We start from the raw sequence: 12,623 nt of genomic DNA on the forward strand, positions 1-12,623 counted from the left end.
GTGCTTCCGGATACAATTGTAATGCTTTTATTTACTTAGCTGTGATGCAATTGTTCGGGTTATGTGGTTGATTTAATTATCTGGTCCATGTATTGATACTAGAATGGATTCTAGCATGTTGTAGCATGCTCTAGCAAGCTTCTGATGAACTTATGATCATCAGTTGCTTGTAAAAGCTGCTCTTTGGTGTCTGTGCCTCACTGCTGCTCAATCCGTGTTGTGTGTGTATCACACAGGCTTGTCTTGGTGTGTGCTGGTGCTTGCTCAAGCATCTGCTGATGCTTGCAATGATCCTCTGGATCATGTGTAAGTGTTCCAGTTACTGGTGACTTATGTATTTCATTTATCTGTAAATCTTGTCATTGTTTAATGGATAAATGAGATGAACTGCTTGCAGTGATGACTCTTATAATAGTTTGATTGAGCTAGAGGGATGCCAACAGTTGTTGGGGACCCTAGCTCCTCTTTGAACCCATCTGGGTGATGATATTAGTGCTGGGCTTGATGGTTTGGCTGTTTCAGTGGTTGAGGTGACCCTAGCAGTATTCATATACTGCCGTTGGGTAGCTCCCCTCTTGTTGGCTGATGGCGTGTATTTCACACGTTCGTTGGGAACCCCAAGAGGAAGGTATGATGCGCACAGCAGCAAGTTTTCCCTCAGAAAGAAACCAAGGTTTATCGAACCAGGAGGAGCCAAGAAGCACGTTGCAGGTTGATGGCGGCGGGATGTAGTGCGGCGCAACACCAGAGATTCCGGTGCCAACGTGGAACCTGCACAACACAACCAAAGTACTTTGCCCCAACGAAACGAGTGAGGTTGTCAATCTCACCGGCTTGCTGTAACAAAGGATTAACCGTATTGTGTGGAAGATGATTGTTTGCAGAGAAAACGAGTAAAAACAAGTATTGCGAGCAGATTTGTATTTCGGTATTAAAGAATGGACCGGGGTCCACGGTTCACTAGAGGTGTCTCTCCCATAAGATAAAAGCATGTTGGGTGAACAAATTACGGTCGGGCAATTGACAAATAGAGAGGGCATAACAATGCACATACATGTCATGATAAGTATAGTGAGATTTAATTGGGCATTACGACAAAGTACATAGACCGCCATCCAAGCTGCATCTATGCCTAAAAAGTCCACCTTCAGGTTATCGTCCGAACCCCCTCCGGTATTAAGTTGCTAACAACGAGACAATTGCATTAAGTATGGTGCGTAATGTAATCAACAACTACATCCTCGGACATAGCGCCAATGTTTTATCACTAGTGGCAACGACACAACACAACCTTAGAATTTTACGTCACTCGTCCCAGTGTCAATGCAGGCATGAACCCACTATCGAGCATAAATACTCCCTCTTGGAGTTAAGAGCAAACACTTGGCCAGAGCCTCTACTAATAACGGAGAGCATGCAAGATCATAAACAACACATATGTAATAACTTGATAATTAACAAAACATGGTATTCTCTATCCATCGGATCCCGACAAACACAACATAGAGTATTACAGATAGATGATCTTGATCATGTTAGGCAGCTCACAAGATCCAACAATGAAGCACGATGAGGAGAAGACAACCATCTAGCTACTGCTATGGACCCATAGTCCAGGGGTGAACTACTCACTCATCACTCCGGAGGCGACCATGGCGGTGTAGAGTCCTCCGGGAGATGGATCCCCTCTCCGGCAGGGTGCCGGAGGAGATCTCCAGAATCCCCCGAGATGGGATTGGTGGCGGCGGCGTCTCTAGAAGGTTTTCCGTATCGTGGTTTTTCGCCTCAGGGGTTTCGCGATGGAGGCTTTAAGTAGGCGGAAGGGCGGAGTCGGAGGGCTGACGAGGGGCCCACACCATAGGGCGGCGCGGGCCCCCTCCGGCCGCGCGGCCCTATGGTGGCGGTGCCTCGTCGCCCCACTTCGTATCCCTTTCGGTCTTACGGAAGGTTCGTGGCAAAATAGGACCACTGGGTCTTGATTTCGTCCAATTCCGAGAATATTTCGTTACTAGGATTTCGAAACCAAAAACAGCGAAAACGACAAGCGGCTCTTCGGCATCTTGTTAATAGGTTAGTTCCGAGAAAATGCACGAATATGACATAAATTGTGCATAAAACATGTAGGTATCATCAATAATATGGCATGGATCATAAGAAATTATCGATACGTCGGAGACGTATCAGCATCCCCAAGCTTAGTTACGCTTGTCCCGAGCGGGTAAAACGATAACAAAGATAATTTACTGAAGTGACATGCCATCATAACCTTGATCATACTATTTGTAAACATATGTAGTGGATGCAGCGATCAAAACAATGGTAATGACATGAGTAAACAAGTGAATCATAAAGCAAAGACTTTTCATGAATAGTACTTCAAGACAAGCATCAATAAGTCTTGCATAAGAGTTAACTCATAAAGCAATAAATCAAAGTAAAGGTATTGAAGCAACACAAAGGAAGATTAAGTTTCAGCGGTTGCTTTCAACTTGTAACATGTATATCTCATGGATAATTGTCAACATAGAGTAATATAACAAGTGCAATATGCAAGTATGTAGGAATCAATGCACAGTTCACACAAGTGTTTGCTTCTTGAGGTGGAGAGAGATAGGTGAACTGACTCAACATAAAAGTAAAAAAGAATGGTCCTTCGAAGAGGAAAGCATCGATTGCTATATTTGTGCTAGAGCTTTTATTTTGAAAACATGAAACAATTTTGTCAACGGTAGTAATAAAGCATATGAGTTATGTAAATTATATCTTACAAGTTGCAAGCCTCATGCATAGTGTACTAATAGTGCCCGCACCTTGTCCTAATTAGCTTGGACTACCGGATCTTTGCAATGCACATGTTTTAACCAAGTGTCACAATGGGGTACCTCCATGCCGCTGTACAAAGGTCTAAGGAGAAAGCTCGCATTTTGGATTTCTCGCTTTTGATTATTCTCAACTTAGACATCCATACCGGGAAAACATGGACAACAGATAATGGACTCCTCTTTAATGCATAAGCATGTGGTAACAATTATTATTCTCATATGAGATTGAGGATATATGTCCAAAACTGAAACTTCCACCATGATTCATGGCTTTAGTTAGCGGCCCAATGTTCTTCTCTAACAGTATGCATGCTCCAACCATTAAGGTGGTAGATCTCTCTTACTTCAGACAAGACGGACATGCATAGCAACTCACATGATATTCAACAAAGAATAGTTGATGGCGTCCCCAGAAGCATGGTTATCGCACAACAAGCAACTTAATAAGAGATAAAGTGCATAAGTACATATTCAATACCATAATAGTTTTTAAGCTATTTGTCCCATGAGCTATATATTGCAAAGGTAAATGATGGAATTTTAAAGGTAGCACTCAAGCAATTTACTTTGGAATGGCGGATAAATACCATGTAGTAGGTAGGTATGGTGGACACAAATGGCATAGTGGTTGGCTCAAGGATTTTGGATGCATGAGAAGTATTCCCTCTCGATACAAGGTTTAGGCTAGCAAGGTTATTTGAAACAAGCACAAGGATGAACGGTGCAGCAAAACTCACATAAAAGACATATTGTAAACATTATAAGACTCTACACCGTCTTCCTTGTTGTTCAAAACTCAATACTAGATATTATCTAGATTCTAGAGAAACCAAATATGCAAACCAAATTAGCAAGCTCTATGTGTTTCTTCATTAATAGGTGCAAAGTATATGATGCAAGAGATTAAACATGAGCACAACAATTGCCAAGTATCAAATTATCCAAGACATTTTAGAATTACTACATGTAGCATTTTCCAATTCCAACCATATAACAATTTAACGAAGAAGAAACTTCGCCATGAATACTATGAGTAAAGCCTAAGGACATACTTGTCCATATGCTACAGCGGAGCGTGTCTCTCTCCCATAAAGTGAATGCTAGGATCCATTTTATTCAAACAAAACAAAAAACAAAAACAAACCGACGCTCCAAGCAAAGTGCATAAGATGTGACGGAATAAAAATATAGTTTCGGGGAGGAACCTGATAATGTTGTCGATGAAGAAGGGGATGCCTTGGGCATCCCCAAGCTTAGACAGCTTGAGTCTTCTTAGAATATGCAGGGGTGAACCACCGGGGCATCCCCAAGCTTAGAGCTTTCACTCTCCTTGATCATATTGTATCATACTCCTCTCTTGATCCTTGAAAACTTCCTCCACACCAAACTCGAAACAACTCATTAGAGGGTTAGTTCACAATAAAAATTCACATGTTCAGAGGTGACACAATCATTCTTAACACTTCTGGACATTGCATAAAGCTACTGGACATTAATGGATCAAAGAAATTCATCCAACATAGCAAAAGAGGCAATGCAAAATAAAAGGCAGAATCTGTCAAAACAGAACATTCCGTAAAGATGGATTTTATTAGGGCACCAGACTTGCTCAAATGAAAATGCCCAAATTGAATGAAAGTTGCGTACATATCTGAGGATCATGCACGTAAATTGGCTTAATTTTCTGAGCTACCTACAGGGAGGTAGACCCAGATTCGTGACAGCAAAGAAATCTGGAACTGCGCAGTAATCCAAATCTAGTACTTACTTTACTATCAAAGACTTTACTTGGCACAACAAAACTCAAAACTAAGATAAGGATAGGTTGCTACAGTAGTAAACAACTTCCAAGACTCAAATATAAAACAAAAATACTGTAGTAAAAACATGGGTTGTCTCCCATAAGCGCTTTTCTTTAACGCCTTTCAGCTAGGCGCAGAAAGTGTAACTCAAGTGTTATCGAGGGGTGGTGCATCTACAGCGGGGTTTGGAGTTTTCTCAACCATGCATAGTATATTAGATACATAAGTTTCAGCGTCTCCCTTTTCATTAGTCTTGGGCTTGCTACTCTCATCGAACAAATTTTCAGGAACAAGCCAAGCATAGTTATTTTCTAGTGCATCATTCATAGCTAGGAGCTTACATGGTATTGGTGCTTTGATCTCCCCACCATCATTAGCATTATTAGTGTACCTTATTCTATCCATGTCCATTTTTTCAAGGAGACCAACAAAATTAGTATGAGAACCAAGCATATTAAATTTAGGAAAGACCTTTCTAGCCTCTATTGCTAGACCACCAAATTCTCTAAGAAGGGTTTCTAAAACAAAATCTTTCTTTTCCCCCTCTTCTATATCACCAAGTGTAAGAAACATGTGTTGGATTATAGGATTGAGATTAACAAATTTAGTTTCCAACATGCGAACTAAAGCAGCAGCAGCAATTTCATAAGTAGGAGCAAGTTCTACCAAGTGTCTATCTTCAAAATCTTCAACGGTACTAACATGGGTGAAAAATTCTTCTATATTGTTCCTCCCAATTATAGACCCGCGTCCTACCGGTATGTTTTTTGTGGTAAAATTAAAAGGAAACATGATGAATCAAGTAAAGTAAATGCAAGTAAACTAATTTTTTTGTGTTTTTGATATAGCAAACAAGATAGTAAATAAAGTAAAACTAGCAACTAATTTTTTTGTGTTTTGATATAATGCAGCAAACAAAGTAGTAAATAAAATAAAGCAAGACAAAAACAAAGTAAAGAGATTGAGAAGTGGAGACTCCCCTTGCGGCGTGTCTTGATCTCCCCGGCAACGGCGCCAGAAAATATGCTTGATGGCGTGTATTTCACACGTTCATTGGGAACCCCAAGAGGAAGGTATGATGCGCACAGCAGCAAGTTTTCTCTCAGAAAGAAACCAAGGTTTATCGAACTAGGAGGAGCCAAGAAGCACGTTGAAGGTTGATGGCGGCAGGATGTAGTGCGGCGCAACACCAGTGATTTCGGCGCCAACGTGGAACCTGCACAACACAACCAAAGTACTTTGCCCCAACGAAACAGTGAGGTTGTCAATCTCACCGGCTTGCTGTAACAAAGGATTAACCGTATTGTGTGGAAGATGATTGTTTGCGAGAGAAAACGGTAAAAACAAGTATTGCAGCAGATTTGTATTTCGAGTATTAAAGAATGGACCGGGGTCCACGAGTTCACTAGAGGTGTCTCTCCCATAAGATAAAAGCATGTTGGGTGAACAAATTACGGTCGGGCAATTGACAAATAGAGAGGGCATAACAATGCACATACATGTCATGATAAGTATAGTGAGATTTAATTGGGCATTACGACAAAGTACATAGACCGCCATCCAACTGCATCTATGCCTAAAAAGTCCACCTTCAGGTTATCGTCCGAACCCCCTCCGGTATTAAGTTGCTAACAACAGACAATTGCATTAAGTATGGTGCGTAATGTAATCAACAACTACATCCTCGGACATAGCGCCAATGTTTTATCCCTAGTGGCAACGAGCACAACACAACCTTAGAACTTTCTGTCATCTGTCCCAGGTGTCAATGCGGGCATGAACCCACTATCGAGCATAAATACTCCCTCTTGGAGTTAAGAGCAAAAACTTGGCCAGAGCCTCTACTAATAACGGAGAGCATGCAAGATCATAAACAACACATATGTAATAACTTGATAATTAACATAACATGGTATTCTCTATCCATCGGATCCCGACAAACACAACATAGAGTATTACGGATAGATGATCTTGATCATGTTAGGCAGCTCACAAGATCCAACAATGAAGCACGATGAGGAGAAGACAACCATCTAGCTACTGCTATGGACCCATAGTCCGAGGGGTGAACTACTCACTCATCACTCCGTAGGCGACCATGGCGGTGTAGAGTCCTCCGGGAGATGAATCCCCTCTCCGGCGGGGTGCCGGAGGAGATCTCCGAGAATCCCCCGACATGGGATTGGCGGCGGCGTCTCTCGGAAGGTTTTCCGTATCGTGGTTTTTCGCCTCGGGGGTTTCGCGACGGAGGCTTTAAGTAGGCGGAAGGGCGGAGTCGGAGGGCGACGAGGGGCCCACACCATAGGGCGGCGCGGGCCCCCTTGGCTGCGTGGCCCTATGGTGGCGGCGCCTCGTCGCCCCACTTCGTATCCCTTTCGGTCTTCTGGAAGGTTCGTGGCAAAATAGGCCCCTGGGTCTTGATTTCATCCAATTCCGAGAATATTTCGTTACTAGGATTTACGAAACCAAAAACAACGAGAACAGACAATCGGCTCTTCGGCATCTTGTTAATAGGTTAGTTCCAGAAAATGCACGAATATGACATAAAGTGTGCATAAAACATGTAGGTATCATCAATAATATGGAATGGATAATAAGAAATTATCGATACGTCGGAGACGTATCATTGGCTTGTTGTGGCTCGCTAGATGCTTTCTGGGTGATCTTTTTGTTGGATTTCCAGTAGCTTTTGATGTTGAAATCAAATAGACAATGATTTGTCTAATGTCTGATGGTTAGTGAACCATTTAGTGCTAGGTGAGTTGGGCTAGGCTAGCTGTGGATCAATCCTTGCTGGATTCTTTGGGTTGCCTCAGTGATAATACACTTGGCTTGACCATTTCCTCCCTAGGATGATTTTCTTCTGGCTTATTCCCCTTTTTTCCAGCATCAAATGGTTTAACACCAAATGATGATGCTTACAGGGTAATCATACCCTCTGGCTTGTGTATGTGTTATGCACATGCTGGTGTTATGAGCAAAACAGATGTTTTCCCATGATTCTTGTGTATACCTCACTCCAGCTCCTAGATTAAGTTGTTGGTGTAGAGGATTGCTTCTGGTTTGGTTGGTTTGCTTGCCCTGCTCCTCCTTGCAAGCTTGTGATGCTTGGGTCAATTTCTGTGGTTACTGGAATAGGTTGAACAACAGTGGTTGTTCTTCCTGTTCTTGCTGTTCTTGCTGTGTTCTCACCCTGGTGATGCTTGTCGATGGAATGGCTAGGGTTTGGCTGTGAAAAGTTTATATATGCCCTGCCCTTGCTTCTCTGGTCGACAACAAGGCCTGGTCATTTTGGTGACTCTCCCAGGCTGTGTGTGCTGGTGGGCATGCACACTGCCTTGTGAGTTGCATGTGTGGTTCCTGGTTGGGACTTGGTCCATTTGGTGGATCAGCTCGGCTGATCTTGATAATATCCTCTCAACTTCTCATTTTCTTGCTAACCTGCCAAGTGGCAATGCCACTTGGCATAATCCTTTGTTTGTTTCATGTTTGTGCAGGGAATAATGAGATGATCAAGATGAAGATCAAGATCATCATGCACAAGCTTTTCATGAAGATAATCTTGTGTAGTTTAGGGCATTTCATTAACTTCTAATTTTTCCTTTTTCTTTTTCTATTTCTTCAATTCTTGTAATGTGTTGTAAATTCATAATTCACTAGAATATTGTAAATGACAATGTATTATGTGTGTTGATCAATAAAGCTCAAAGTTTCTCTAATAAGCTTTAATTATATGTTGTATTATTTATATAATTGATTATTGATATATATTTAATGAATTATCTCAATTTGAATTATTAAATAATCAACTGATTTTTAAATTTGAAATTCAAACACAAGTTTGTTTGAATTCAATCATGCAACTTAAAGTTGTGATGCACTAACTCTCCTCTCTTCTCAAAACCCTAATTGAGCTAAATGAGGTGCAAGTTTATCGCATTCTCGAAACCCTAACCCTGTAAGGTGTCGAGAGAGATGTTGGAGATATGCCCAAGAGGCAATAATAAAAGTGGTTATTATATATCTTTATGTTTATGATAAATGTTTATATACCATGCTATAATTGTATTAACCGAAACATTGGTACATGTGTGATATGTAAACAACAAAGAGTCCCTAGTATGCCTCTTAACTAGCTTGTTGATTATTGGATGATTAGTTTCATAATCATGAACATTGGATGTTATTAATAACAAGGTTATATCATTGTATGAATGATGTAATGGACACACCCAATTAAGCGTAGCATAAGATCTCGTCATTAAGTTATTTGCTATAAGCTTTCAATACATAGTTACCTAGTCCTTATGACCATGAGATCATGTAAATCACTTATACCGGAAAGGTACTTTGATTACACCAAACGCCACTCGCGTAAATGGGTGGTTATAAAGGTGGTATTAAGTATCCGGAAAGTATGAGTTGAGGCATATGGATCAATAGTGGGATTTGTCCATCCCGATGATGGATAGATATACTCACGGGCCCTCTCGGTGGAATGTCGTCTAATGTCTTGCAAGCATATGAATAAGTTCATAAGAGACCACATACCATGGTACGAGTAAAGAGTACTTGTCGGGAGACGAGGTTGAACAAGGTATAGAGTGATACCGATGATCAAACCTCGGACAAGTAAAATATCGCGTGACAAAGGGAATTGGTATCGTATGTGAATGGTTCATTCGATCACTAAAGTCATCGTTGAATATGTGGGAGCTATTATGGATCTCCGGATCCCGCTATTAGTTATTGGTCGGAGTGAGTACTCAACCATGTCCGCATAGTTCGCGAACCGTAGGGTGACACACTTAAAGTTGGATGTTGAAATGGTAGAACTTGAATATGGAATGGAGTTCGAATATTTGTTCGGAGTCCCGGATGAGATCCCGCACATCACGAGGAGTTTCGGAATGGTCCGGAGAATAAGATTCATATATAGGATGTCATTTTATGTGATTTAAAATGATGCGGAAGGTTCTATGGAAGGTTCTAGAAGGTTCCAGTAAAGTCCGGAAGAAACCACCAAGGAAGGTGGAGTCTCCACCTCCATGGCCGGCCAACCCTAGAGGGGGAGGAGTCCCAAGTGGACTCCCCCAAAGGGGGCCGGCCACCCCCTCCATGGAAGGTGGACCTCCCACCTCTAGTGGGAGTCCTAGCTTGGGTAGGTTTCCCTATCATATGGAAGGTTTTGGGTTCGGGTCTTATTCGGAGACTTGTAGTCCAACCCTTGTGGCTTCCACCTATATAATGAGGGACAAGGGGAGGGGGCCGGCCACCTCAAGACCACCACCTGGCCGCACCCCCAAGTGGCCGGCCACCCCCTCCCAAACCCTAGCCGCCCCCCTCTCCTCCATAGCTCCCGCGTGCTTTAGCGAAGCTCCGCCGGAGTTCTCCACCGCCACCGACACCACGCCGTCGTGCTGTCGGATTCAAGAGGAGCTACTACTTCCGCTGCCCGCTGGAACGGGAGGTGGACGTCGTCTTCATCAACAACCGAACGTGTGACCGAGTACGGAGGTGCTGCCCGTTCGTGGCGCCGGTGATCAAGATCTTCTACGCGCTTTTGCAAGCGGCAAGTGAACGTCTACCGCAGCAACAAGAGCCTCATCTTGTAGGCTTTGGAATCTCTTCAAGGGTGAGACTCGATAAACCCCTCATTGCTACCGTCTTCTAGATTGCATCTTGGCTTGGATTGCGTGTTCGCGGTAGGAAATTTTTTTTTTCTATGCAACGTTATCCTACGGTGGTATCGAGCCGTGTCTATGCATAGATGGTTGCACGAGTAGAACACAATGGTTTTGTGGGCGTTGATGCTCTTGTTATCTTTAGTTGAGTACTTTGCATCGTTATGGCATAGTGGGATGAAGCGGCTCGGACTAACTTTACATGACCGCGTTCATGAGACTTGTTCCTCGTTCGACATGCAACTTGTATTGCATAAGAGGCTTTGAGGGTGTCTGTCTCTCCTACTATAGTAAAGATTCAATTTACTCTTCTATTGACAACATTTGTATCAACGTTGTGGTTCATGTTCGTAGGTAGATTAGATCTCTCTCGAAAACCCTAAACCACGTAAAATATGCAAACCAAATTAGAGACGTCTAACTTGTTTTTGCAGGGTTTGGTGATGTGATATGGCCATAATGTGATGATGAATATGTATGAGATGATCATTATTGTATTGTGGCAACGGCAGGAGCCTTATGGTTGTCTTTAAATTTCATGTTGAGTAGTATTTCAAAGTAGTTGTAATAGTTGCTACATGGAGGACAATCATGAAGACGGCGCCATTGACCTTGACGCTACGCCGACGATGATGGAGATCATGCCCGAAGATGATGGAGATCATGTCCGTGCTTTGGAGATGAAGATCAAAGGCGCAAAGACAAAAGGGCCATATCATATCACATATGAACTGCATGTGATGTTAATCCTTTTATGCATCTTATTTTGCTTAGATCGCGAAGGTAGCATTATAAGATGATCCCTCACTAAAATCTCAAGATAATAAAGTGTTCATCCTTAGTAGCACCGTTGCCAAGACTTGTCGTTTCGAAGCATCTCGTGATGATCGGGTGTGATAGAATCAACAAGTGCATACAACGGGTGCAAGCCAGTTTTTGCACATGCGGATACTAAGGTGTCCTTGACGAGCCTAGCATGTACAGACATGGTCTCGGAACACGTGATACCGAAAGGTAGAGCATGAATCATATGATTGATATGATGAACACTTTGAGTGTTCGCCATTGAAATTACACCTTGTCTCGTGATGATCGGACTTAGGTGTGGTGGATTTGGTTCGTGTGATCACTAAGACAATGCGAGGGATATTGTTTTGAGTGGGAGTTCACCTAGATTTTTTAATTATGTTGAATTAAAATTTGAACTCAATTTGTCATAAACTTAGTCTAAACTATTGCAAATATATGTTGTAGAGATGGCGTCCCCAATCAATTTTAACCAGTTCCTAGAGAAAGAAAAGCTTAAGAGCAACGGTAGCAACTTCACCGAGCTGGTTCCGTCATGTGAGGATCTTCCTCTCTGGCGGAAATCTGCAATATGTGCTTGATGCACCGCTAGGTGACCCTCCTGCAGAAACTGAAACCGATGAAGTAAAAGCTGTTTACGAGACTCGGAAAACTCGGTACTCTCAAGTTCAGTGTGCCATCCTATGCAGTCTGGAATCCGATCTTCAAAAACGTTTTGAGCACCATGATCCTCATGAGTTGATGAATGAGCTGAAAGCTATATTTGATACTCATGCGGCCGTGGAATGCTATGAAGCATCGAAACATTTCTTCGGTCTGTATGATGGAAGAAGGCAGCTCCATTAGTGAGCACATGCTCGCCATGACCGGGCATGCGAAGAAACTCGGTGACTTGGGAATAGTGATTCCTAACAGATCGAGGATTAATCGTGTCCTTCAATCACTGCCACCAAGTTACAAGAACTTTGTGATGAACTACGATATGCGAGAACATGAACAAGGAGTTACCTGAACTCTTTGGCATGCTAAAAGCTGCTTGAGATTGAGATCAAGAAAGAGCACCAAGTGTTGATGGTCAACAAGACCACCGAGTTTCAAGAAACAGGGGCAAGTCTAAGGGAAAATTCAAGAAGGGTGGCAAGAAAGCTGCCACACCTCCTATGAAACCTAAGAACGGCCCTAAGCCTGATGCTGAGTGTTATTACTGCAAGGAGAAGGGACACTGGAAGCGTAATTGCTCCAAGTATCTGGCTGATCTGAAGAGCGGCCTTGTCAAGAAGAAGAAAGAAGGTATATCCGATATACATGTTATAGATGTTTATCTCACTGGTTCTCGTTCTAGTACACGGGTATTTGATACTGGTTCGGTTGCTCATATTTGTAACTCGAAACAGGAACTAAAGAATAAACGAAGACTACTGAAAGATGAAGTGACGATGCGCGTTGAAAACGGATCCAAAGTCGATGTGATCGCTGTCGGCACACTTCCTCTACATCTACCTTCGGGT

The sequence above is a fragment of the Lolium rigidum genome, chromosome 4 (genome assembly GCF_022539505.1).
Source record: "Lolium rigidum isolate FL_2022 chromosome 4, APGP_CSIRO_Lrig_0.1, whole genome shotgun sequence".
Lineage (NCBI taxonomy): Eukaryota > Viridiplantae > Streptophyta > Magnoliopsida > Poales > Poaceae > Lolium > Lolium rigidum.